Here is a 26,004-nt window from a genome sequence, read left to right as displayed (position 1 = left end):
AATTAGCCAGGTGTGGTGGCGGGCACCTGTAATCTCAGCTACTCAGGAAGCTGAGGCAGGAGAACCACTTGAACCCAGGAGGCAGAGGTTGCAGTGAGCCAAGATCGAACCACTGCACTCCAGCCTGGGTGACACAGCAGGACTCCTTCTCAGAAACAAAACAAAACTAAACAAAAAATCTGTGTACATATTCTTAAAAAATTAATGCAGAAATTTTTAAGTCCTCCATCCCCACACCCAATTTCTATCTTCCAGGCATAACCAATAGTGGTGTTTAATCCTTTGTGATATTTTTGTATGGAGAATCCAACATACACATTACAGATAAATAATTTTCTGTAACTTTCTTTGGACATGTAATGTGGGACATGAAAAATTATGGGAGTTGGGATTGAGGTAGTGGGAGTGGGGTCAAGGGCAGGAAAGGAGAGGGACTTTAACTTTTTGCTTTGTTTTGAGATGGAATTTTGCTCTTGTTGCCCAGGCTGGAGTGCAATGGAGCGATCTTGGCTCACTGCAACCTCCACACCCCCGGGTTTAAGCGATTCTCCTGCCTCAGCCTCTCCAGTAGCTGGGATTACAGGCTTGCACCAACATGTCCAGCTAATTTTTGTATTTTTAGTAAAGATGGGGTTTCGCCATGTTGGCCAGGCTGGTCTCGAAATCCTGACCTCGGGTGATCCGCCCACCTTGGCCTCCCAAAGTGCTAGGATTACAGGCATGAGTCCCGCCCGATCTAACTTTTTACTTTCTTTCCTTTTATATCATTTGCATGCTTTTGTCATCAGTGTTTGGAGTTAAAAGGCAATAAAGATATTCAAACAAGAAATACTATCGAATCCTTAATGCCATGCAGTTCTTCTATTAAAAAAAAATTAAAAATTTAACTAAGTGTTGGACACCCTGCTGAGTGCCTTAGATATATTGTTGCAATGAATCCTTCTAACAACCCTACAGTATGCAATACTATTAGTCTCACTTGGCAGTTGAGTAAACTTAGCCCTAGAGAGACTGATTTTCCAAGATCACACAGCTAGTGTGCAGTGAACCTGGATCTTTACACTGGGATGCCTCTTCTCCCTCTGATACTTATGGGCATCCTGCAAAACCCAGCTTCCATGATCTCACCTCATGTTCATGTGTCGTTTTCCTTAATACACTCAGGCAGGAAGATGACCCTGTCCTCAAGGGAGTTAGAGACCAGGGAGGAGACAGACAATTACAATCTAGTGCCATGAGAAAACATATGGCTTAACAGGACCATGTACAAGCAGAGGGAGCTTAGACCATGTGTCTGAGGCAGCAAGGATCTCCAGAGAATATACTCTGAGCTGATTGATAAGGATACCCACAATTTTTTCAGGAGGGTCAAAGAAGATGTGGGCGGTCAGAGGTGGGGAGAGTAGTTCTGTGTGGCTGGAGGGTCAAATTGGCCTGAAGGAGGGACAAAGGGAACGGTGTGCCCCTTGAAGCTTAAGGCCAGATGTTTCAGTTGAAATTGGGGTTTTACGCTTTATTCTGTGAATGAAACAGAGCTGTTAAAATATTTGAGCCTGGTGTGTTAAAAGATGAAACGGGCCCCAAGGGGGCTGTTGTGGGAGGTCCCTCCTCAATTTGCCCCAGCACTGAGTGGTCAGGTCGTTTCTGCCCCAGGCTAGGAATTGCCTTAAGGCAAGGACATTGTCTCCTTTGCCAGGGGATCCCAGCACCGGACACCGCGCCCAGTATACAGCAGGTACTCAGTAGGGACTGAACCCGCCGGCAGAATGCTGGGCACCAAGAACGTGCAGCAGCCAGTGACTGTAGGATAGAAAGTGAACCTTTATTTCTGCACCAGCGCCTCCCCTGGCACAGAATTGATAGGTGTTCAGCCAAAGTCTGACCCAACCATAAGGAGGTCAGAGAGGTCCTGGGCCCAAACTCAATCCCAGGGAGGTTCATTATGGGCGTGTGAAGGTGATTGTAGCAGCGTCTGTTCAATGACTGCCATGTGCCAGGAGAATTCACACCTATTGTCTTATGCCATCTCCCCAACAGCTCCTAAATTAGAATTATTGTCCCAGTTTCCCTGCTGGGGAAACTGAGGCTCGGAGTGGTTCTGTAACTCGGCCAAGGTCACGCAGCCAGCAAGTAGGTGGGCAGAGGCACAAGTCAAAGCCCACTGGCCTGCCCCTCCACCTCGGGAGGCAGTGAGGCGCCTACTCTGTTTGTGTGGCTGCTGGGGTTGGGGAGAATCCTGCACTGGGGTGCGGGTCCCGGGGAGGGCGGCTCGCAGCCGCTCCCAGGTTCGGAAGTTACGAAGTTTCCGTGCATTTCGCTAGCCTCCCCGCGCAGCTCGTCTCCGCTCCGCCGCAGTTACGCCGCTAGCGCAGCTGGGCTCAGGTGCTGCAGCGGGAGGGGGCCCGGCGCCGGGAGGAAGGCGGGGACGCAGTTTACGTAAGCCTCCGCTCGCAGGTGCATGCGACCGCCGGCCGCGTGTGCTCCCTGCGCGCTCCCAGGTGCGCAGTTGGCGCAGTCGGCGGCGCGGCACGGCGGCGGCGGGCGCTGGCTGGCGCTCTCAGGTGCTGCAGGGCGCGCATGGAGGGGGCGCGCGGCGAACGAGGGGGCGGGGTTTCCGTTCCCCAGCAGCCGCGGGGCCCGCCCCCCAGCCCTGCCAATGGGCGCGCTCGGCGGTGTCACGTGCTCGTCGCCGCCGCTGCCGCCGCCGAAGCGGAGACCGGAGCCGCGAGCGCCACCAGGGCAGCAGCCGCCGCAGCCGCCGCCGCTGGGCTGAGGAGCCAGAGACGCGAGCGGGCGAGGTGGCGGCGGCGGCGGAGCGGGAGCGGGTACCGGGCGCGGGCAGAGCGCGGCGGCGCGGGTAGGCTCCGGCGGCGGGGCGGGCGCCTGCGCGGCGGGCCGTCCCGGGCGGGCGGCGGTTAAGGCGGCGGTTGAGGCGGTTGGCGGAGCCGGCCCGGGCCCCGCATTGTTTGTTGTGCGTCCTTAGCAGCGGCGGCGGCGGCGGTGGCGGCCGAGGCGGAGAGCAGGGAGCAATCCCGGCCTCGCGGCTCCGGCATTGTGGCCGCCGCCGCCGCCGCTGCGGTGCCTCGGCCGCTTCGGGCAAGGGCAGCGGGCAGCCTTCCTCACCTTCGCGGGGACGGGGTCCGGGCCGAGCAGGGGAGGGCGTGGGCAGGGTGGGGGGACGCGGCGCCGGGAGGTCTGCCGGGACGGAGGGCTCGGGGCTCGGGGCAGGTGTTGGAGGACATCGGGCGAAGGAGATGGGGGAGAGGCTTCGGGGGCAGGCGGAGGATGTGGGCACGTTTGGGGGTAAATAGGGGTGCAGAGGGATCTGGCCCAATGGAGGAAGACAGCCTTTGGGCAGGTTTGGGGGCCCCCCGGGCCAGGCGCGTGCGAGATGGAGGACATTCCGGCCGGTGGGGGGGCACTATATTGTGGAGTTCAAGAGGGAGTGAGGGGGCCTTTGGGGAGGGCACGGGCGAGTGGGTGGGAATGGAGGGAGAAGACTGGGGACTCGAGCCGGACTGGAAGGAGCGCTGCGTACCAGGGGCAGGAAGTGGGGCGGGTGTTAGGAAGGCCACCGGGACGCCCGTGAAGGGGGACGATGGAGGAGAAGGGCTCGGGGCAGGAGGAAGTGAGGGCCGGCAGGGAGCGCCTGAAAGGGAGAGAAGGGAGAAGGGTGCCTAGGTATCTGGGGTGATAGGAAAATGAGGGGTAGGCCTGGGGGCTCCAGAAGACCTGCGAAGGGTGTGAGGGAGTGTGTGTTCAGGTGTATAGGGGAGACCGCAGGGAGGCAGGAGGGGGTTGACAGGTGAGGATAAAGAGGCAGGTATCTGGTGCTCAGGGAAGAGGAGTATGGGGTGGAAGGGGGAAGTTGATTGGGGCAGAGACTGAGTTTGAGGGCTTGGAGAGAGGTGGGGATAGCAGCAGAAGGATGATGGTGATGGAGAGCTGGAGGTGTGTGCGGCATTTAAAGGGTAGCGGTAGAAGTGAGTGAAATGGAGGGTGTTCATGCAGGCAGTATGGAAGAAGGTGGGAGCAGCCAGAGAGCGAACTTTGGGGTAGAACGGAGGGTGAGGGGCTCTTGGCAAGTGTTGGAGGACATTAGGGGCAGGAGCTGGGGGAGAGGGACAGGTGTGTGGGGTGCCATGGAGTGTGTGTCAGGTAGAGGGCAAAAGGGGGTGGGGAAAGGGAAGTGTTCTTGTAGTGGTAGGTAAAGTGTGGGGACAAATGGAAAGATTTCTGAGGCAGGAAATGTGGAGAGGTTGGGGAGGAGGAAAGTGGAGGGGACTGTGTGAGAAGGAAATCACTAGAGGGGGACAACGGGATAGACTGGAGGGGAAGGTGGACGGGTCTGGAGTACAGTAGGTGGAGGGAGGGAAGCACAGATTTGGGGCACTGAATTTTGTGCTGTAGGGAGAAGGGAGGTAGAGAGAAAGAAGGAAAGTAGACTATTTTGGGGTAGAGGATGTAGAAGAATGCTTAGTATCTATAGTGGAGTAGGAGAAGGGCGAGGTAGGGATGTATGTGGACATGTCTGTAACTAGAAAGACACAGGTGCTGGATTCGAATGGGGTGGTGGTGGTGGTGGGAAATAGGATGCCCAGGTTTAGGGCAGGAAATGAGTGTTTAAGTTGAAGAGAGCCAGGAAGACAGGTTGCTTAAGAGAGCATGGAAGATCCAAGGGGTGGGAGTTTGGGGAGAGATTGGAACCCTTGAGTATTGAGAGATGAAAGGGGCCAAAATTTTTAGGTCACTGAAAGTATAAGGAAGGGCAGACAGAGTGCAGAAGTTGGAAAAATAACTAAATGGAATGGATTAAATTCCATACTAAGAGAAACTGGAGATTGAGGGGTGAGGTGGGGGGACCTGGATCCTGGGGTGATGTTGATGGAAAATGGAGGACGTTAAACCCAGTGTCATATCTGAAAGCTCATACTCCTAGGGTCAGAGAGAACATCGAGCCTGCTTTTAATTCCAGAACCCAGTAAATGAGGAAAGGGGGAGGGGGAAGGAGAAATGAGTGCACATCCCAAAATTTGGAAGAGGTGTGTGGTGGGTATCATCCTAGCTTATTGGTTTGATGAGTGGACAGAAGAGCCCCACAGGGTCATGAGGAGTGCACCGAGAGTGAATGGAAATGGGTTTGCAGCAGGTGCAGGGCAGATGTCTTTGTGAAACTGCAAGAGAGCAGGCCCAGCAGCCAGTAGCATTCAAGGGCTATGTATAAGAGACGGAGAAAGGGATACCTTGGTGCAATGTCTCAGATACCCTGGTGCTTTCTGGGTAATGGGCGTGTATTCAGGCATGGGGTGATGTAATATCTGAGTCCCATGCTACTAGCAGACGGATGTAATGCCCACCTAGCTCCTAAAAGTGGCAAAATTGGAGCTTTTTGATTCTAACACTGTTTAAAGGCATGAATAAACTGATTCTGGATTGTTGACTTTTTCTCCTGAATAGTTCAAGTAAAATTTAGTTGGAGGCTTTTGGATTCTTGATTTGAGTTGGGAAGTGTAATATTAGCTTTATTGAGGAAAGACACTTAACGGGGTTGGGTGGACATATGGCCTTCAGCTTGCCAAACACATGGGAAGTAACCTTTAGGGATTTGAACACAATTGATTTCAGTGCAAGTCTCATTCACTGTTCTGTGGCTGGTGTTAGATTCTTTGGGATTTGAAAGGATTAAGCAAACTACTTTGAGACTGCTTCAGTAAGCAAGGTTTCCTAGAATCTTGGAAAACAACTTCCCTTTTGACAGTTGTAAATTAAGTCTTACAGATTTTGCTAAAAAATAAATTTCATCGTGTTGCAGAAATAACTTCAATTATCACTCCGTGGGCTTCACATAACCTGTAGTGTGGTTATCTAGTAGATTTCAAATAAAAGGTCCACTTTGGTAGCTTGGGAGCTTTCTGGGTTGATTAGTTTTCTTGTTTTGTCAATTTAGGAAGTATCTTCGGCCATTGTATGGTCAAATAATAAGTCTGAGTGGAAGTGGGAATCTTTCTTAAATGTAATGAGGGCGAAGCAGAACACCAAACTTTAATAAGAATCTGTAAATATAAATGTTTAAAAAAAAACTGGAAGCTAATGATTTGTAAAATCCAAATTTGAAGTGTGTCATGGCAGGAAAATAATGATCTGAAGGCATTGCTATAAGATTTTATTTTTGGAGGGAAAGATTTTTAAAGTATAATATGCCTTCAATTGAAACTCTTCCAGTATTTTGAGATTTGATGTTATGTATGCAATATAATTATTGGGAGCATGTCTGACCTCATTTGCTTTTTGGCAGAGAATTTGAGCAATAGGATATAAGATGAATAGAGTGAGCTTTGAAAATTCTCTCCAACATAGCCATTGTTTCCTCCTTTTATTTTTTAAGTCCATTATGTGAGTTCATGTTATTAACTTGGGGTGCCCAGTACTTTCTTGCTCACAATACTCAATTCTAGCAAAGTGTTCTGATTATATATATTTGTTCTGTGAAGTTCTATGAGTTGGGATGATTTGTAGGCACTTTGGATATCCTAAGTTTATGAACCAAAAAAAGCAGGTTATGTAGGCTTTGTAGGCTAAATAATTGGGTTCTGGTTTTATTTTCACTAGTGACTTGCTGGACAAGATATTTAATCCCTTTGTGCTGGTTTCTTCTCCAGAAACCTGACTCTATCCATCTCCCATGAGAATCAAGATGGCTTATATAAAACAAGTTTAAGTCTTTTGAAAAGATTAGAACTACGTAAATATGGGGATAGATGTTATTTCTTTAGTTCCTTTTTTCTCCCTTGTGGCTTTTAGACTGGTCAGCTATTAGTACTTCATAATTTGCCATTAGGTGGATTAATTTGTCGTGAGAAAGTTGAATAGAGATGAAACTTATGTGAATATTAGAGATGTCTGCAAATTGAAGCTTGTTCATTCTTTGCTCTCTGCTTACCTTTCCCATTTCTCAGCTAAGTGTTAGTGCTGATTTGAACTCTTCAGCCTGAGCAGAAGCTTGTGAGAGACATTGGGTTCTAGCTATAGCCCAAGATTGTTTCTAAGCAGGAATTTCCAGAGACAGAGTACTTCTTTGGCTCAGTGAATTCAATTCTTATATCAGAAATAATAAACATAATACATTTTCCTATTTATTTTGCAGAAAATGGATTACTGCCTGAGTGGCTGGAACAGAAAAATAGAGCTAGCCTGTCTGCTAGTGACATCAAGCTTTCCTTGTTCTAATTTACTGAATACTTCTTTTTCAAGTTTTAGTTATCAGATAATTACCTATCATTTGGTATTTCCATGTGCATTGACAGGTTATGCTCTAGTTGAGGGGGAATGATTTTTAAATGCTTTCTTAATGTCGTGTTTGGTTTACGAGTTGTAAAGAGCCATCCAGATGCTGGTCATGATTGACACAGCAAAAGGTAAATAGCAAATTGCCTTTTTTTTTTTTTTTTTTTTTTTGAAAGAGACAAGGTCTTCTTGCTCTGTGGCCCAGGCTGGAGTGCGGTGGTGTTGTCATAGCTCATTGTAACTTGGAACTCCTGAGCGCAAGTGATCCTCTCGCCTTAGCATTCTGAGTGGCTGGGACTACAGGCATGCGCCACATCTGGCTATTTTCTTCTCTTTACTTTTAGTACAGACCAAGTCTCCAGGTCTTGCTGTGTTGCCCAGGCTGATCTTGGACTCCTGGGGCTCAAGCCGTTCTCCTACCTCAGCATAGGTTACTTTATTACACGTTAATTTGCCTTGAGCTTGGTAGTACCCAGTTCTGTTAGTGGTCGGTCTTTGCTAGGTGATCCACTCTAATAGTTTACTTTCTTATGTAACGTGTTTGAACACTGTTACCCATTTTATTGCTTTTCTGTTTTCATTTGTTTTGCATACATCCTTTTATTGGAAGATTGGTTGTTTTTCAAAATTCGTTTAGCTACAGAAACTGTTTCTGACTGGCAATTCTAAGAGGCTTGCTAATTGAGTCTAGTTTTAGAAACCTTACTGAGAGATGTAAGTTTAATGTATATGTCAGTTAAAATAGAAATAAAGTAAATAAGGCCAGATTAATGGTGATATAGATAATTTGGTGATTTGAGCCTGAAAGGTATGTTAATCTTTAATATAGCTTTTAGCTCTTGCATTGAATAGTGAGGTAACCAAATGATCTGATTTGTAACTTTCATGTCTGATTTGTATTGTTTCTTGTCCTAAGGGTCCATTAAGTGAACCCTATTTGAGAAGTATAGTGCCTACCTCACAATAGACTCTCCATATGTGGATGTGGCTGAGTGAATGAAGCAGTCCTAAATTTTATTTATTTGGTATTCAAATTCTCTTTTAACATCTGACATAACTAACACTGTATAAAACATCTGCTTTCTTCAGTTAACTTTAGCATAACTTGAAAGAGTACAGTTGATGACATCAATAATAAAATCACAGCTATGCATTGTGTGACTTCATGGTTCATTTCCACTTGAAAAGTGAGAATTCTGCAGCAGGTTGTGTAATTCTGAGGCATTTCTGGGTCATGGGTAAGATGTAGTTTCTTACTGCACCTGAAGAATTTCCTGTTCTTTGCAGTTTTCCAGGTGCCAGGATTTTTCACACTATCCTATTGGGCAGGTCAGCATTTTGTTTATGAATTTAATTTAACCAGTGTAGTACTGTTGACATATAGTGACTAGTAATTGTCCTAAAGGGCTCTATCTAGATTTTTTCTTAACGTGGTTGTTTTAGTATGCCATTATTAAGCCTGTTTTGCCAGTTAATTCAGCAAACATGAATTGAAATTTAGACTCAAAGATGTGTTTTGTGTTTTGTTTATTTTTTTTGACAGAGTCTTGCTCTGTCGCCCTGGCTGGAGTGCAGTGGTGCAATCTCCACTCACCCCAACCTCCACCTCCTGGGTTCAAGCAGTTCTCCCTCAGCCTCCCAAGTAGCTGGGATTGCAGGCACGCGCCACCATGTCCAGCTAATTTTTTGTATTTTTAGTAGAGACAAGGTTTCACCATGTTGGCCAGGCTGGTCTCAAACGCCTGACCTTGTAATCTGCCCGCCTCAGCCTCCCAAAGTGCTGGGATTACAGGTATGAGCCACTGCGCCTGGCTGGCAGTTCATGTTTAAGACGTTTATAGATCCAACTAAATCTGAAACTCATTAAACATTGCATCTAATCATAGGCTTCTGTTCAGCTTAGGCAAACTAAATTTTAACCTAGTGAAGTTTTGGATACTGGGTAACTTTTTAGTTAAATAACTGAATAACTCAGCAAAGCTAGTGAGCTAGAGGGGAAAAGTGTTGCAGTTTTGATGATTAAAAGTTGGAGAGAGTAAACATCTCAAGCCTTTGATGAGATGTTTTAGAGAAATGGAGGCACAAGGAGTTCACTTTAGAGCAGAAATTGGCACACTATCAGATCACTCAGAAATTGTATATCAAATTCATGTTAGTTTCTGAATTTGGCAATGAAGGTTGATGGCTGAGCAAATTTGAAATCTGCCTCTTTTAATTAAGCTGTTGAGTACGAGTCTTTTCATGGACTGAATGGGATAATGCTTAGTCCTCCTAGGAAGCTCAGAGTCCCAGGATTATGGGATAGTAATGAATCTGAGAAAAAGTACTGGTACTGGGTGGAGTACAGGTAGGCCCACAGTGCCTGGTGTACAACCTTAATTGCTGTATTAGAAGAGTGCTTTTGTTACTAAAAGACTTAGCTGTGAGATCTGATCCTATTTACTAGTTGTAGCTGTCTCTCCTTAAGACTGAAACGGGAATAATACTCCTAATTTACAGAGTTATATTGAAGATTAAAGAAACAAAAATTGTTTAGAAGCTATAAAGCATATATATATATATATATGTATATATATATTTTTTTTAAGGAAGGATTGAGCAGAAATTAAGGGCAGCCTTTGATGTGATGGACTCAAAAGGACCTGGATTTTTATTTTTCATTTTTCATCGTGGACTTTTCAGATGTATATGAGTGGAAACAGTATAATGAATTTCCATATATCCATCAACCAGTGACATCTGTTATTAGCATTTTGCTGCTCATCCCTCACTCACAATTGCATTTTACTATTTTTTTTTTTGTCAGAGAATTCACAGCAAATCTTAGACATCATATACTTTGCTCCATAAATACTTCAGTATATATTTCTGACTGATAAGAACCAAAAAAAACCACATAACCACAACATGATTTTAACCCCCTAAATTAACAATAATTCCTTATCTTATACTCAGAAGGACTTGGATTTAAAACATGGCCCTTAAAAACCACTTACCAGCTTTGTGAGTTAAGCATATTATTTGTTCTCTCTGAGCCTCTGGTTTCTTATCTGTAACATAAAGATAATACCTCATGAAGTTATTTTGTGCTTAAATGAAATAACATATAAAATGTCTAACAAAAAGTTTCTTGGCAAGTGGTCCACCCTCTCTTCTGAGCCTCCTGTGACATGTGAAGTAGAATTATGGGCTGCTCTCTCCTTTCTTTAGTATCACAAAAAGTAACAGTACTCTGGAATTACTGCCCACAAGCCTAGTGAAATTTCTCTTCATTGGGCCATTTGACTCTTCTAGTGAAATTCTATTAACAGCTGAGACGACGTCTCTCTCTCCTGCAGCATCATTATTCCCCTGTCTACTGGCTCATTCCACTTGACACATACATACTATATTTCCTCTTTTTTTTTTTTTTTTTGTTTTTTAAACAGCCATTTCTTGACCACAGTGCCTTTTTTAGCTGCTACCCAATTTCTCTGCTCCCTTTTACTGCAAAACTTCTTGGAAAAGTTATTTCTTCTATTCATCTTTAATTCTCATGTTCTCTCCTGAGATCACTGTAGTGAGATTTTTAACCCTACCGCCCTTCTGAAACTGCATCTGTCTAAACTACGAAGTGTAATTCTTATTTGACCTATTAGCAGCATTTGGCAGAAATGGGTGCCTCCTTCTGTGAAACACTTTCTGCTTTGGTTTCTAGGATACCACACTCTGCTGGTTTTTCTACCTACTTGGCTTCATAGTCTCTTTTTTGGTTCTTTCTCATTACACCTACCTCTTATGGGATCTCTGTTCATATTCTCATTCCCTTGGTGTTCTCATTGATTCTCATGGCTTTAAATGCACATGAAGATGACTGTCAGATTTTCTTTTTTTTTTTTTTTTTTTTTTTTGAGTTTGTTTCGTTTTTGTTGCCCAGGCTGGAGTGCAATGGCACAGTCTTGGCTCACTGAGCCTCCACCTTCTGGGTTCAAGTTATTCTCCTGCCCCAGCCTCCCAAGTAGCTGGGATTACTGGCATGCCACCATGCCCAGCTAATTTTTTTGTGTTTTTAGTAGAGATGGGGTTTCACCAGGCTGGTCTCCCAACTCCTGACCTCAAGTGGTCCGCCCGCTTTGGCCTCCCAAAGTGCTGGGATTACAGATGTGAGCCATCGCGCCTGGCTGACTCAATTTTTTATCTCTAGTCTGGAACTCCAGGCTTATATATGCCACTGCCTACCTGACATCTCCTCTTACATCTTTTATCCTTATTTCAAATTGAGCTTACTCTGTCTCCTCTTCCCCTTGCTCCTTTTATAATCTTTGATATCTCAGTAAATATCAGCATCATCTTTCTGTTTTCTCAGGTCAAAACCTGGAGTCATTCTTGACTGTTTTCACACATCACATCTGATCCCTTAGGAAATCTTACCAGCCCTGTTTAGAATATATCCAGAATCTGACTGCTTCTCATCACTTTCACTGGTGTAAGCCTACATCACCTTTTCCAAATTATTGCAGTAGCTCCCCGCCTCCTTTTTTTTTTGCCCTTTCCTCCTTATAGTCTATTCTTAATGCAGTAACATAAAGATAAGTCACATTTTGTCTTCTCTAGTTAAAACCCTCTGGTGATTCCCCATCTGACTCAGAGTAAAACACAAAGTCCTATCAAGTCCTTTCATGATCTAAAGTCTTCTTTGCTGTCTGACCTCATCTTCTCTTACTCTTCTTTTTGCTTACTCCATTCTGGCCACAATGGTCTTTTTGCAGATTCTTTAATGTATTAGGCATATTTCTGTTTCATGTCCTTTGCAATTGTTGTTTACCCTGTCCAGAATGCAGTTTTTCAGACATTTGCTTGGCTCCATCTTATCTCTCATTTTCCGTGAGGCCTTCTCTTACCACCCTATTAAAATGGCAGCCCCTCCATTTCTGGTTTTCCCTACCCAACCTTTCCCGTCCTTTTTTTTCTCCATACATACCACTTAAAACCATTTCACTTATCATATTTTGCTTATATTATTTATTGCCTTTTTTTCTCCACGTGATATAAGCTCCATGAAAACAAGGATTTTGTTGGTTTTGTTTTCTGTAGATTTCAAGCATCTGGTAGAACAGTGCCTGGCATTTAGTAGGAACCTTAGTATTTGTTGAATGATTTATTAATTGTAGTCCATTACTTGGAAAAGGTTTAATTTTTTAAAGTTTTAATTTCTGTTTTTCTTTGGAATATTATGCACCTTGAAGTTGTGTTTTTGCTGTATTTCTGTTTTTCTTCATGAGTATCCTTATTAATTTATTCATCTTGAGTCCTTATTAAGCACTGTGCTAGTTGCATTGGGATATACAAATATATACATATGTTTGTATATACTCACAAATTGTATAATTACATATGAATAAAATTTTATAAATAAAATTATTTATAAAATATGTATCTTTTATATATAAATTATATACATATATATAATTTTCTTTTTGAGACAGGGTCTAGTTCTGTTGCCCAGGCTAGAGTGCAGTGGTGTGGTCAGAGCTCACTGCAGCCTTGACCTCCTAGGCTCAACCAATCCTCCCGCTTCAGTCTGCTAAGTAGCTAGGACTACAGACATGTGTCACCATGCCTGGCTAATTAAAAAAAAATTTAGGCTGGACTCTGTTGCCCACACCTATAATCCCAGACTTCGGAAAGCTGAGGCAAGCGGATCACGAAGTCAGGAGTTCAAGACCAGCCTGGCCAACACAGTAAAACCCCATCTGTACTAAAAATACAAAAATTAGCCAAGTGTGATGGCACACGCCTGTAGTCCCAGCCACTTGGCAGGCTGAGGCAGGAGAATTATGTGAACCTGGGAGGTGAAGATTGCAGTGAGCCGAGGTTGCACCACTGCACTCCAGCCTGGGTGACAGTGCCAAGACTCTGTCTCGGGAAAAAAAAAAATTTTTGTAGAGATGAGTCTTGCTGTGTTGCCCAGGCTGGTCTTGAACTCCTGGGCTCAAGCCATCCTCCTGCCTGTGTATCCCAAAGCCCTGGGATTAGAAGCATGAGCCACTGTGCCCAGCCAGAGCTAAAGTAGTCATAGACCCTGACTTTTTTTTTTTTTTTTGAGATGCAAGGTCTTGCTCTGTCGCCAGACTGGAGTACAGTGGTGCGATCTCCACTCACTGCAATCTCCGCCTCCTGGGTTCCAGCGATTCCCCTGCCTCAGCCTCCTGAGTAGCTGGGACTTAAGGTGCCTATCACCACACCCAGTTAATTTTTTATATTTTAGTAGAGATGGGGTTTCACCATGTTGGCCAGGATAGTCTCGATCTTCTGATGTGGTCTGCCTACCTCAGCCTCCCAAAGTGCTGTGATTAAAGGTCTGAGCTACTGCGCCAGACCAGATCCTGAGTTTTTATGTTTTTATGAGCTTACAGTCTATTAGGGGATTCGATAGTATGATTTTTTTTTTTTAAAGGTAAATACCTAAGAGAGAGTGGTCCAGAATTCAGAATAGCAAGAAATTATTTCTAATGGAGGGGAATAATGGAGCAACTTCAGCAAGAGTGTTTGTAGTATGTAGTATGAGGCACGGAAAAGAAGTAGAACTGGATTCTGAGAAAATGGAGTAGAGAATTCCATATGGAGGGAATAGCATTAGCAAAATAAGAATGCTCAGAATTTGGGAAGTAAAAAGTGGTTCATTTTGTTGAAGACAGGATTTATGAATGGAATTGGTAGAGTGTAATTTTGAAGAGGAATGTTGGAGCTACTGATAGAAGAATTTGAATGCAGGAATAAGGGAATTCAAGCTTTATTCTGTTTGAAAGCCCCAGTGAAGGACATTATCAGGACTATCTTCATGAGTTTGACAATTTTATGTGGAAAGACAGACTGAAATAAATACAACTGGTTTTTGAATAATGTTTCATTCAATGCTGCTTTATTATAACACTGATGAAAAAAAAATAGATTCCCAGCCGGAGCCACGGTCTGTGTGGAATTTTCACTTTCTCCCATGTCTGTGTGGGTTTATTCTGGATTCTCTGGTTTCCTCCATATCTGAAGGATGTGCAGTTTAGGTTAATTGGCCTGTCTAAATGGTCCCAAGATGAGTGAATGAGGGTGTGTGTGTGAGCATGCGCTAAGACGGAATGGTGTTCTGTCCAGGATTGGTAACCACCTTGTGCTCTGAGCTGATAGGATAGGCTCTGGCCACCTGCAGTCTTAAACTGAAATAATGGAGTAGTCATCTTGTCTTTTAGTAACCTTTCTTAAGTGTATGTATAGCTCACATTTATTTCAGTGTTTAACATTAGAAGCATTTTGGTTTTTATTTAGAAGTTTGGTAACGTTTCTGTGACAAGAAGAACTTAACTCTTGTTTATATCAATTAGCCTATGATGAGTTGGTTTTATTATATGTTATTTTCCTTAACATCACAGTTTCCAAGAACCTATCAAGGACATTAAGTGACAACTTACTGTACGCTGATTAAAATGCTATTGTAATTATTTGGGGGGAAAGTGATAAAGGTAGTAGAAATAGGCCTAGGTGGTGGAAGTAGGTATATATATATAATCTCAGCGTTTTGGGACACCAAGGCAGGAGGATCACTTGAGCTTAGGAGTTCGACACCAACTTGGACAACATAGTGAGGACCACGTCTTTACAGCAAAAAAGTAACTGGATATGGTGGTGCTTGCCTGTAGTCCCAGTTACTTGGGGGCCTGAGGTTGAAGGATAGCTTGAACCCAAGAGGTTGAAGATGTAGTGGGCTGTGATCATGTCCCTGCACTCCACTCTAGGCAACAGAGCAAGACTAGCCAAAAAAAAAAAAAAAAAAAAGAAAAAAGGAAAAAAAAAAAAGAAAGGATGCCTTGGAACTTTTGCAACTTGGTAACTACTGGATGTGAGGGCTGAGAAACAAGTCTGACACCTGCAGGGTTTCAAGCCTGTGTTTTCTAGTGTGAATAGAGGTTTTACATTACTAGGTTTGTAATTGGCAAACCTATTGGCAGGTTGGGGTTCCCTGAATATAATCAGGGAACCCAAGAGAAGTGAGATCAGGAGGAAAATTTCATTTAGTTTTGATATAAAGTTTGCAGGTGTGATGGTTTTATACAGGTGATGATGATTCTGATAAAAAGAAAATTGGTAATCTTTTTAGAAGGGATGTGCATCTGTTGACTACACAGAAAGAGAAGACTCAGTTGTTAAATCTATTGCTGGCATCAAAATCTGGATAATTGATTTGGAAAACTTTGATACAGCAACTGAATTTTTCTTTTCCTTTTTAAGTAGCTCAACCCTTTTCAGTAAGTTTGTTAGAGAAGTTGCTCTTGTTGTAAAAACACTTTATGGATTCTCAGTAGTTTGATACAACTTACAGGTTATCCTTTGAACTCTCCTTTACTGCTGTTTCATTGGCTATGGATATCTAAGCGCAGTGCCTTTCTTACTGCTTTGAAGACAACAGGTGAGCAGATCAGCATTCCCAACTAGTAACCTTGATCACCTTGTTGAGATGAAGGCAGTGTTTATTTGAATTAAAAGATTTGCATGATCTTGCCATACACCTGTTTTTCCCCATAGGACCTACAGCCACATTGGAAGAGGACAAGCCTTTTAACCTAATTAATGGTAGTTAAGGTGTTAGTTGCCAAAACATTTCTTTAACAACCTATGCTTAACAAAATATGTGAAAGTATCAGAGGATATAGCCAGGCAGATTCAAGAACAGTGTAAGATTCTTTTAGATTTATATCATTTTCAGAACCTTGTAGCAGGAGGTGTTTTTAACCCAAAGATTATTTATAGGCAAAAAGAAATTATTTGCAAAATAATACTGATAATTGTGGACACTTTTTATTTATAGGCTAATGATGTATGATATTTACATTTTTATACTTAATGCGTATTTCTAATAGTTGAAAAAGGCATCCATCATGAGTTTGTTAAAAACTTGCAGTTCACCAGCTAGGTTTAGAAATGTGACCTTGAGCTTACCACATTAGTCATACCTTTATTAAGTCTTTTTTCTTTGCCCTTAGATAACATTGTCAGTGAATATGATTTTGGCATTGTCATTATAGAGCCTTTTGTTTTCCATTAAATAGGAGTCAGTAGGACCCAACAGTCCTGAAATAAAGAAATTTTCCTATTTATGATAATTTATATTTTTCACCTCATTGGAGGTGTGATGGCTTTTAGTTTGTCAGATTTGGAATATATTGTAGTTAATTTTTTAAAAAATCTGGGCAATTTTATTTCACATAATTGGTTTGCTAAGAATATAAAGTCTTACCCTTGTGAGAAACCTGCAAGATCCTTTTAGTCTTGCATTGTTCCAGAAAGATTAAGGTACTCGTCGAAAATCACACACCCAACTAGTGGCAGAGTTGGGGCAAAAGGTGGATTTCTTGACTTTTAGTCTTGGGCTTCTTTCTCCATGTCAGGCTGCTGTTTAGAAATGTGTAACAGGAAACCTTAATAAATGTAGCTGAGTTGGTTACCAACTTAGTTGGTTGGTCATTACTGGGTATTATTACTAACACCTAATAATGTTCAATAGAAATAATTAAGATTTTTTTCCTTTCGTTCCTTCTGAAAACTTTTTTTTAAAAAAAAAATATATTTTTTATTGCATTTTAGGTTTTGGGGTACATGTGAAGAACATGCAAGATTGTTGCATAGGTACACACATGGCAGCGTGATTTGCTGCCTTCCTCCCCTTCACCTATATCTGGCATTTCTCCCAAAACTTTTTTTTTTTAAAAAAGCTAACCATTTTAAACTGAACAGCTCAGTGACATTTCATTCACAATGTTGAGCAGCCACCACTTTATGTAGTTCAAAACATTTTCATCACTTCAAAATAAAATCCCATACCCATTATGCAGATTGAAAAGTTTTTAAGCAATTAGAATAAAAATCTTTGCCGTGACAAGTAAGGTCGACTAGGGCAAGTTTGTATTAGAGGTCACCCCTAGTGCTTGGTTGCCTACTTCTGATTTGCCAGTGAGAAACAAAGAGAATCCTTGTGTTGTTTAATAGTGATACATTACAAACAGCAGCAATGTCAAAAAAAGAATGTGTCAGGCACATAGTGAATAATAATGCTGATAGCAGACATGCATTACGCATATTATTGTTAACCTTCACATTATCCTTTCAAAGTGGTTACTATATTTCTGATGAGAAAATGAAGGCTTGTTCAGTAATTCTAGAATCGCTTAGCTGATAAGTGGCAAATCCGGGATTCAAATCCATATCTATTTGGCTTGAGAAGTTGGGTGTTCTCATCACTAAATTTGGGAATGAGTGGGCAAAAAGCAACACATGGAAGGAATCATTTTGTTTGAGGGATTCAGCACTCTCTTAGCAGTACAGTGTGTAAGGGAAAGGTATTTGAATTTGTTAGTCCTGTTGGTGTCTGTCTGTTTGTTGTCACTTCCTCCTGACCCGCTGTGATCTGTATGCAATGGAGGAAAAACAAGATAGGAAATAATCTTTGGACCTCATTAGGGACATTGTCATAAACAATTAGAAGAAATGTAGCTTCTGAGAGTTGTTCTTAGAAATTATCCATTTCTTTCTTCTCTTTTAATGAATCTTTATATGATTTTATTTTAAATTCATAAGTTGATTTGCTTGCATGGTTAATGATTGGTCTTAGCAGTATTGGAACTTAATTGGTTTCCCACTTTAAGATTCTTTTAGAAAGTATTGATTCAGGTCCAATGAAGCATAACTCAAATTGTGTGTATTTAAGATCTCTGTAATTACATTTTTGCCCCTATTAAAAAACTTTATTTTAGCTTATTTAAAGCTTGAAATAACTTTTAGAAGGCCAGTTGTCAGTCATTCCTTTAAAAGCCCCTAGTAAGTCACCTCATAAACCTTGTCACTTTCTACTGTGTTTTGGCCTGAATCACGTTACTTGCCTTCAGTAATAGGCCTTGGGATAATATGCTCCAATATGCTGGCTTTGGGTAAAAAGGATGATATCATGTAAAATATAGCTGTCTGGCCACTTTGGACAAAGCGTTTTTTTAAGGTTATGCGAGCATAAGAATATAAGGTATAGCAATAGCAGCCATCTACAAATGTCTTGAGTGTGTATATTGATAATTATCCAAAAAAGTATAGATTTTTGACAGTGACCTTGTGACTTTTGCTAATATCTAAATACTAGGTACTTCCATAAATGGATTTTAAGCTTTTAAAAACTTTTATTTAAAAGTTTAAAAATGCCTTTGTAACTTGGCTCAAATACTACACATTGCCTTTCTGTTTTGACCTAGCGGTGACATTTTATTCTCTCTGGAACCAGCAAAAATGTACTGTAAAGAGTATAGGCTTTGGAGTTGATCAGATTTGTTTTCAAGTCTTAGCCACTTACTAGCTGTAAGACCTTTTCCTCTTTTAAAATGAATATATAATCTCACAACTCTCTAGAGTTAGAGGTGATTGTCTACAAAGGGCTCAGCACAGTATCTGGCACATAGTGAATTGTGTTCAAATGGTAGGTGTTACAGGAAGATGTCTGAATTTTGAAAGCCTAGCCAACATCAACACAGTGCAAATACAGTAAAACCTCATCTGTATACTGCCCTGCAATCAGTACATTTTTTCTTGAATTTGTGTTTTGTTTGTGTGTTCAAGTGCCATGTATCAGTTTTCACCATTTCTGCAACTTGTCCTTTTTCTCAGAAATCCGTGGCAAATACCTTCATTGGTTATTGTATAATTTAGCTCAAAAAATTGATGGTGCTCTGCAAGCTAATATGCTCCCTTATAGCAATCCTTTTCAGTTAGGTATTCCTGTGTTGTGTGCTAACAGGTGCTTCCTACCCTTAGAAATCTCAGCTGGCCGAACACCCATGCTTATGTCAAAGAAGGAAGCTTTTGTTGTATGGAATGAAAAGTATATAATGCCTACTAAATGCTTATAGTATATTTGATGATGATTGTTAATATTAAAGCATGAAAAGCCATAACTCAGCCTATTAATTTTACTCATTACTTCCCCATTAATTGCATTGTTTCTCTTGTTCTGTTTAGCAAGACATACAAAAGGCCTTTTACATTCTAACTGTAGGGTTGAGGTTGTGATGAATCGTAATCTAAGAATATTAGCTATGGAGGGGACTTTGGAGATCAGCTATACAAACCATCGTATCTTGTACATGAAAGAGTTGGCTGAGAGAGGGAAGTTGTGACTCGCTCAAGGACACAAAATAAGTGACAGGTTTGATTTCCAGTCTAGTTTTGTGAAGGCAACCTGGTAAAGTGGAGAAAACACTGGACTTTGGAGTCATACAGGCCTGATTTTGAGTCCTGATTCCGCCATTTATTAACTGTGTGACCTTTGGCAAGTAAATCTGAGTCAGTTTCCTGCTCTGTGTTACTTTGAGGGGTCTTGAGGATTATGGAATAATGTAAGTATAGCACAGAGCCTGGCATTTGCTATGGGCTCAGTAAGTAAGTGCTGTCTGTTCTCTTGTACTATTTTTCTTCTCCTCCTCCCCCTCTGAGAGAGAAAGAAAAAGAGCGAGAGAGAGAGAGAGAGAGAGAGAACCAGATGGAGAGAAACAGAGAGACAGACAGACAGGGTCTCTCCATTGCCCAGGCTGGAGTGCAATGGTATGATCATGGCTCACTGCAGCCTTGAACTCAGAGTTCAAGTGATTTGCCTGCCTAATCCTCACAAGTAGCTAGGATTACAGGATTACCAGATCTGGCTAATTAAAGAAAAATTATTTTTTTAGAGATGAGGTCTCGTTATGCTGCCCAGGCTGGTCTTGAACTCCTGGCCACAAGCCATCCTCCTGCTTCAGTCTCCCAAAGTGCTAGGATTGTAGGTATTAGCCATTGTAGCCAGCCCTGCTTTTTTTTGTTAAAACAGATCATATAGTTTAAGTGATTACTTGTTATGAAATGGGAATCAAAGAGAATGGTTGATGTTTTTGCCAAAGCCTTTGACTGAAAATCTGTTGTTCATTGGAGGAGGATTGGTCACTGCAAGATGAGTGCAAAACATTTGTTAAGAGCTTAGTGACCACTGTTCCAAGTTGTGCAGTGTTGACATGGTTCATTCCTGAGAAATGTCTGCATTTCCCTATTGAAATGGATAGAAAACCTAGCACTGGGAACACCAAATCAACCTACATTTAGTTAGGCCAGCAGTTCTCAAGTTTTTTTTTTAATTCCAGACCCTTTTACAATCTTAAAAATTATTGAGGACCCCAATGATCTCTTATTTACGTGAGTTGTATCTGTTTATATTTATCAGAAATTGTATCTGATAAAAAATTAAATTTTCATTTAAAAATGGTAATAACCTATTATATATTAATCCAAGTGATATATTTTTAGTGAAAAGTGTGTTTTCTAAGACAAAAGAAAATTAGTGAGATGACTAGCATTGTTTTACATTTTTGTAATTCTCATTAATGCCTAGCTTAGTAGAAGACAACTGGGTTCTGATAGCTGCTTCTGCATTGTCTGTTTCAGTTTGTTCTTGATGAATATATGAAGAAGAAAATCTGACTTCACACAGACATGTAGCTGGAAAAGGGAGAAGTATTTTAATAGCTTTTTCAGATAATTTTGGTTATTCTTCTTTGATACTACGCTAGAACTTGACAAAGGGTGGTATCTCGATGGAATCTGAAACTAGATCAGTGAACATTTTGTATCCGGTTACATTAAAATCCATTGGTCTTCTGTGCATTTTGATTGGATCTTTTGTCTGTATATGATTTTATAACCTTAAGCATTGGCCATTGGAAAATATTGATCATTGAATTATGTTGATCTTCCAAATGTGACGTATTTCATTATGTTCCGTCTTCAACAATATGTAGCCTCTGGGAAACTCTGTACTCTGGAAAGAATGAGAGTGGAAAAGACACATAATGCCTTCATACTACTTGGAAAATAGTTTTGGCTTTGCAGACCCCTGGAGGGCTCTAGGACCTCCAGGGGTCCCTAAACCACACTTGGAGAATTGCAAAGTTAGAAAAATTGGTAACCACAAGGAATGACCAGGTCTGCCAACTATAGCTTTATTTTTTTAAAATTAAAAATAATTTAAAAAATAAATTTAAAATAATAATTTTTATTTTGAGACAGGGTCTTGCTGTGTCACCCAGGCTGAAGTGCAGTGGTGCAAATGGTAGGAGTTATAGGAAGATATATACCTTGTGAAAGCCTTGAACTCCTGGGCTCAAGTGATCCTCCCACCTCAGCCTCCTTGGTGGCTGGGACTACAGGCATGCACCATCATACCTGGCTAATTTTTAAACTTTTTGTCCAGATGGAGTCTTGCTATGTTGCTCTGGCTGGTCTCGAGCTCCTGGCTTCAAGTGATCCTCTTGCCTCAGCCTTCCAAAGTGCATTTTTATTTTTTTGAGACAGGGTCTCACTCTACTGCCCAGGCTGGGGTGTAGTGGCATGATCACAGCTCACTGCAGCCTTGACCTCCTGGGCTCAAGTGATCCTCCTGCCTCAGCCTCCCGAGTAGCTGGGACTACAGGTGCACACCACCATGCCTGGCTAATTAAAAAAATTTTTTTTTGGGTGGAGATGGGGTCACACTGTGACCTATGGTCTTGAACGCCTGAGTATAAGTGATCCTTCTGTCTCAGCCTCCCAAAACGTTGGGATTACAGGTAAGAGCCACGTGGCTTGGCCTACAGCCTTCATTAATAGATAATCTGGAAATTACTATGGAATGGATTGCTATATATAAGCCTTAGTCTTAGAAACCATCTTATTCCTTGAAGTAAAGAGCTGTCTAATTTTGAAATACGGTGAATTGGTCATTAAATATTTGAGTGCTTTTTGTAGACAAAGCAGTGTATTAGGTACTGCTAAAGATATGAATTATGAAAAAAGGTTCCTTCTCTTTAGTAGTTTATAGTCTGGCTGAAGGGGTAAGACATATAATCTTGTAAAAACATGACTAATGCAAGTTCTCTATAACAAGGTGATATACAAGGAGGGAGGAAACCATTCTTTATTATGGGAAAACGGAGTGCTCATTCAGGTACATTACATCAGGTTATACTGGAGAATTAATATAGAATAATTGTGTTAGGCTACAAAATTATGTTGTAATTTATATTTTTATTCTGACGTTGTTACCCTATTTGTATAGGTTTGTGTAGTTTCCAGTATTTTCACAGGTTTTTATTTGCCCTAAAAAAATTCAACACAATAGGGGTAGGACAACTATGTTATTGCTATTTGATAGATGAGAAAAGACTAAGTTTTGAGACAGGGTCTCAAAATATGCCAAAATATGCCAAGATCACATAGATAGGATTATATTACTTGCATTTATTGGAATATATATCTCATTACAATAGAATAGAAATATTCAAGATACCTTGCTTTGGGGGAAAAATATATACATATACAGAGTAAAGATCTCCACTCAAGACTTCATAGAAATGTTTTAATGCTTCCTAAAACACCTTGTATATACCTTGTGCTTAGTTGTTCCTTTACTGAATTATTATAAAGTTTTTAAAAAAAAATTATAAAGTGTCAGCCATAGATGGCACTCATATGGCAACTACTATTATTGTTGTTGTTACAAGTTTTTCAACTCAGCTCTGATGTTACTTAAGACATCCAAATTCTCAGTCCGTGTATTTTAGGTATATTTATGTATGACATCTAAATTTTCAATCTGTGTATTTTAGAGATTCTGATTTCTCCATTTGTTGAATGCAGTAATTAAACTATTCTGGCCTGTATTTATGGGGCACTTATTACTCTGTTCAGGTATTGTGGTATGCATTTTACACACATTCCATCTTTAGATCCTTACAGCAGTTTCACCATAAGGTGAGTGATGGTGTTTCCATTTTATAAATGAGAAAACTGAGGCCTGGACTGATTAGTTGCCCAAGGTGCTTACTAGTTAAAGGTACAGCTGGGAGGGTGGGTGTGGTGGCTCACACCTCTAATCCCTGCACTTTGGGAGGCTGAGGCGGGTGGATCACCTGAGGTCAGGAGTTTAAGACCAGCCTGGCCAATATGATAAAACCCCGTCTCTACTAAAAAATACAAAAAATTAGCTGGACATAGTGGCAGTTGCCTGTAATCCCAGCTACACAGGAGGCTGAGGCAGGAGAATGGCTTGAACCCAGGAGGCGGAGGTTGTAGTGAGCCAAGAGCGCACCACTGCACTTCAGCCTGAGTGAGAAGAGCAAAAGTCCGTCTCAAAAATAAAATAAAATAAAAATAAATAAAAATGAAATAGTACAGCTGGGATTTGAATTCACCTCTCTGTCTTCTGTTACCTTTTCATTTGGGCAGTAAGTTGAAAAAAAAATATTTTTGGATTGTGGAGGAGTTTTTGCTGTTTTTCAAAGGACAGCCTTTTGTGGGAGGTGGGGCATTGGGTGGTGGCTATTCTCCCCTTTTATAATAAATGCATTGATTGGTATTGGGGTCCAAAAGTTTTTTTTTTAATTATTGATGTTATTTAATTACTTGCCTGATGAAATTTTGGTAAAATAGTAATGGATTAACATTTTCGAGATCTCTATTTCCACGTTCAAGGTGATATTTTACTATATTGGTGAGAAATAGTTTGTAGGTTTTTACAGGTTGTTGTAGGCCAAGAATTGACTTACCTTTACTGTTTAATAACATTACTACTTGATTGAATAAAATGGTTATAGTCACCTTTGAAACAGTATTTTGGCTTACAAAGCTTGTTTGAGGGAAAAAAAATTCATTTATATTGGCACTCAGACAATATTTTATAAGCTACAATTTTCCTTTGAATAGCTGGTGGTTTGTAGCTCCATAATTTGTGGTTCTTCTGAACTTGTAAAAAAGATTACACATATTTTAAAATGGCCTTATCACTTTAATGTTTTAAGCAATACACAACTGTGAAAGTCTGTTATTTTATAATATTGTTGTTTTACTTAAATTTTCCTGGGCCAAGAATCTGTTTTAAGTTAATAATTTATACAGTATAATTGGAATCTCATTACCTAACCACCGATGAAACGCCAAACAAACCTAAAAACCAAAAACTGCATTAGTAATGTAACAGACGCTGTTAAAGGCAAAGGAAATGTGAGCGACTCCACGTCGGTCTGCCAAAAGCCTTGCAGTATTCATGCTATTCTATTATGTAGCCACTGCTGCCTGGATGTGTTGAATTATGTGGTATGTGGGTTTGTTTGGGTGTATATGGGTGTTCTTGTATGACATTTAGTTTTAAATTAAGGTTTTTGTGATGCTGTCCATGTCGCCTTTTCACATGCAGTTGGAAAAGAATACTTCATTTGAAATGTTTCATGTTCTGTACCTTGTTATCATGATTTGTCTGTGGGTAGTTAAATTTGTGAAAGTTATGAGGTTATTTTAAATCTTTCCTTTTGATTTTAGGTTAAATCTAAAATGGAGTATGGTGACCTTTTTGCCTAAAAGATTTTGGAAAGTCAGATTAGTAGTTCCATTTTTGTACTTATAGAAGTTTCACAGATAAAAGTGAACCTACCATTCAATTTCAGACTCAAATTCCATTGCCAAGTGGGAACATTATTTAAAAATAAACTATAATGAACTGTTGTCTTTCTTGGGCTAAATATTTTTGTTTCTGTAAGCTGAGTGAAGTTTGGGTTAAAGTTTCCATTTATCAGTTGAATAATTTTTGTGGCTAAGATTTTAGTGAATTGTTAACAGCCAGATCCTTAACAACTGTTAATAATCTTATTAGCGTGTTAGTAAAGGTTTGCTTTTAAAAAGACTCTTTAGCCCTGGAGGATACTGATTCTCATTCTTGATTGAACATTAGAATTACCTGAGAGTTAAAAGAAATACAGATACTTGGATTTCACCTTGAGGGATTCTCATTTAATTGGTTTGGTATACTACCTAAGCTTTGGATTTTTAGAGGTAATTCCAGCGTGTATCTGAGGCCGAGAACTCCTGCTCTGGGAAATTTGTTAGCCCACTCAAGGGGAAATAATTTGATTTTAGAGAATATATCTTTACCTTTGGAGTTTATAAGACTTTTTATTTTGAGGTAGTTGTAGATTCACATACTGCTATAGGAAATAATGTATTCAATAATCCATCTCTATAATTTTATCATTTCAAGAATGTTATGTAAATGAAATAACACTGTATGTAAACTTTTCAGCTTGGCCTTTTCACTCAGGCTAATTCCTTTGAGATCTAAGCTGTTGAATGTATCAGTAGTTTGTTCCTTTTTATCGTTAAGTAGTACTCCATGGTAGGTAGGTAAGTATTACAGTTTAGTCATTCACCTGTTAAAGGACATTTGGATTGTTTCCATATTGGCTATTACTATAAAGCTGCTGTGAACATTTGTGGATGGGCTTTTGTGTGGTCATAATTTTTCATTTCTTTGGGATAAATGTCCAAGAGTACAATTGCTGGGTTATGTGATAAATGCATTTTTAGTTTTCTCAGACACTGCTGTCCTTTTTCTGGGTGGCTGTATCATTTTACATTCCCACCAGCAGTGTATGTGTGATTTAGTGTTTCTACGTCTTCACCAGCATTTGACATCATTACTACTATTTTTTTTTTTTGAGACGGAGTTTCGCTCTTGTTACCCAGGCTGGAGTGCAATGGCGCGATCTCGGCTCACCGCAACCTCCGCCTCCTGGGTTCAGGCAATTCTCCTGCCCCAGCCTCCTGAGTAGCTGGGATTACAGGCACACGCCACCATGCCCAGCTAATTTTTTGTATTTTTAG

The 26,004-nt window shown here is 41.0% G+C and overlaps 1 protein-coding gene across 2 annotated transcripts in view; it reads left to right on the top strand.

Moving 5' to 3' along the window:
• Positions 1-2,713: 2,713 nt before the first annotated feature.
• Positions 2,714-26,004, top strand: part of STRBP (spermatid perinuclear RNA binding protein) — a 167,529-nt gene continuing 144,238 nt past the window's right edge. For both annotated transcript variants that reach the window (XM_032251616.1, XM_032251619.1), the window contains exon 1: positions 2,714-2,857. The gene's annotated coding sequence lies outside the window, so the exon portion shown is untranslated. The remainder of the gene's footprint in view (positions 2,858-26,004) is intronic.

Source organism: Sapajus apella, unplaced genomic scaffold, assembly GCF_009761245.1.
Source record: "Sapajus apella isolate SASKATOON/1434 unplaced genomic scaffold, GSC_monkey_1.0 scaffold76, whole genome shotgun sequence".
NCBI classification, from domain to species: Eukaryota; Metazoa; Chordata; class Mammalia; order Primates; family Cebidae; genus Sapajus; species Sapajus apella.
The sequence above is the reverse complement of the archived record's forward strand: the minus strand, read 5'-3'. Positions and strand labels throughout refer to the sequence as shown.